Genomic DNA, 2,453 nt, shown 5'->3' with positions numbered 1-2,453 from the left:
AAGGTAAATAGTTCACCAGTTTAACTTATAAAAACAAAGGCTAAGAARGGATTTAAATGGTGTCTATAAATACACCATGGGAGGAGAACAAGTGGTATTTGCATTAAAAGAAAGTGTCTTTTATAGCTTTTTTTAGGCTATGAATATACTGAGGACAGAAATCACAAAGTTAATGAGCAGGAGAATGGGATTCTGGAACAAAACGGTGGAAACACAAGRTAACTGGGAAGGCAAAGAGCAAGAGCTATAAACTGAAACTCCGTGTATTCACAAAAGGGTTGRTAAGTTTTCTTTGTTTGAGATAGTAGGAGAACATTCAGGTCTATCTCTCTGGGTTTTATTTTCCCAATTTTCAATTGACCAAAACATTTGAATATATCCAGTCACAGTACTTTGCTTTGGATTACTGAACTAACATGAAACTTTTCATGTCTCTGGACTTTATACTTTTATCTGAGTGACCCATTTCCTTAATGAGACTAGTAGCCTTGTGCTACTATTTTTTTCCCTCTGGGCCAGATGCCCACATGCCTGGGCTGATTTTACTCAGGCTATGATGTGCACAGCCCAGCGAGAGAGGAATCTGCATCTCACTCCAGGAGGTGCAGATCTCCTTGAACTTGTTCCCAAAGGAAAGTGAGAGGGCCCAGGCTCCCACAGTGCATGCAGTGAACAGATGTGGAAGTAGTCAGGAGGGTGGCATTTTTTTTAACTATCTATCTAGTCAAAGCAAAAAAATTGGGCTAGTACAAGAAAGCCCTAATTATTTCAGTCTGGGGCTAATGCCCTTCCCAGTCTTCCCTAGATGCAAGGCTTTCCCAATGGAAAGTCGATTTTCACATAGAAGATTTTAGTTTTGTAGAGGCTGTTTTCTGTCAGAAAATCATTCCAACGGAAAATTACTAACTGGTTCTAATATAAAGTGACTAGCGAAGGTTTCAAAATGATTCAGTGGCAAAGCTGGAAGAGAACCCACAGCTCCTGACCACTAACCCTGTGCTCTAACCACGAGACAACACTCATCTTTCCCTGAGCAAGGTTGTTCTTGCAGAACTTCTGCCTGGGCCAGAAYGGGAAGATTCTGGAAATGTTGCAAGCCAGCTTGCCATTACAAGAGTTCCTGCCACAGCACACTGAGACGATATGGGGAGAAATCGGTGAGGGCTCTCTGGGGCCTCTTCCCTTGCTGAAGCACGTGGGCATCACGAGCAGCTTTCCGGCRCTCCTCACGTGGCGGCACGTAGGGACGTGAGTCGGGATGGACCAGCTGTGGATTGCACTGTCCTCTTCCCTGTAAACAAACAGAGAATAAACTCAGGCTTTATTCCTCACGTCAGGGACTTTTAACTTCTTTTAGGTAAAACTTTCAAAATGTAGCAACCCCATGCAGAAAAATTAACTCACAGCTTGCAACTTGTTTTATTTGTTCAGGAAGGCATTATGTATTTAATGGGTCAAGGTGGGTGATGCTCATTTYAGACTGCCCTCAGTTCAGAGGTAGCTTTCTGCCTGCTCCTTTGTCTTTATTCTTCCTTTGGCTCTCAGCGTGGCTTTTTGCATTGCTTAAAAGCGAAATGTTTCTGCCAACCCCTAAATTTCTGCTGTCTTGTGGGGAGGGTAACACAGACGTAGCTGAGAATTATGACTTTAGCAACATCCCCTTTCACCAAAAGAACCCCCCCCCTCGCTTCTGCCTGTTTTATTTTGGTTTTAAATAGAGGAGAAATACGACTCCCTATCTGAGGCAAAACTACGCGTATCGGTTGAAATTCCTGACAGGACACAGTGCACGCTCCCGCTTTCCAGGGCAGTGCAGCTTGACAACTATGCCTAACGCACAGCAGAACCTTTAAAAAAAAAAGAAAAGCAGAAAAGAAAGAGTTCAGGGCGCAGCTCCACACGCGGGCCCCCAAACGCAAACCAGATGCTGGCACCGGCCGGGGCCGCCTTCAAAGCGGAGCGGGGGCGGCGCGGCCGCGGCCGCCTCCCCTGCCCCGCGCCAATGAGGGCAGGCAGCGCAAGCGCGGCCGGGCCGCGGGGAGCGCCGCCGCCGCCGGCTTCCCGGCAGCGGCGGCCGCCGGGAAATTGCCCTGTCAGGAAAAGCGCGGTTTCCCTAGCCCGCTCCCCGCGCACCTCATATAGTGTTTCAGTGTGGACAAGTAAGTGACCGGCGCTCTGCGAGCCGCCCCCGGCGGGCTCCCCGCCTCAGCGGGGCCGGCGCCCCTCTGCCCCGCCGCCTCCGCGGGCGGCGCGCGCCGCCGGCCGTTGGGGCGAGTAACGGTCGCGGCGCTGCCGGGTCTCTGCGGCCAACGGTCCCTCCCCCCCGCCCCGTGGTGCCTGCTGGAAACGCGGCCGCGTTCAGCAAGCTCCTTCCCTCTTCAAGAGCGGCTGCTGAGTGGGGGAAAAGGAAATACCGCGTGTTTTCTTTTTTCTTTTTTTTTTTTTTTTTTAAG

General features: G+C 49.7%; 1 protein-coding gene across 7 annotated transcripts in view; it reads left to right on the top strand.

Moving 5' to 3' along the window:
• The first annotated feature begins 2,045 nt into the window (after window positions 1-2,045).
• Window positions 2,046-2,453, top strand: part of FGGY (FGGY carbohydrate kinase domain containing) — a 152,145-nt gene continuing 151,737 nt past the window's right edge. For all 7 annotated transcript variants that reach the window (XM_085307962.1, XM_085307963.1, XM_085307961.1 and 4 more), the window contains exon 1: window positions 2,046-2,159. The gene's annotated coding sequence lies outside the window, so the exon portion shown is untranslated. The remainder of the gene's footprint in view (window positions 2,160-2,453) is intronic.

The sequence above is a fragment of the Rhea americana genome, unplaced genomic scaffold (assembly GCF_003343005.1).
Source record: "Rhea americana isolate MKP2758 unplaced genomic scaffold, rheAme1 scaffold_27, whole genome shotgun sequence".
NCBI lineage: Eukaryota > Metazoa > Chordata > Aves > Rheiformes > Rheidae > Rhea > Rhea americana.
Note: the sequence above shows the minus strand (reverse complement) of the source record. Positions and strands in the feature narration are given on the sequence as shown.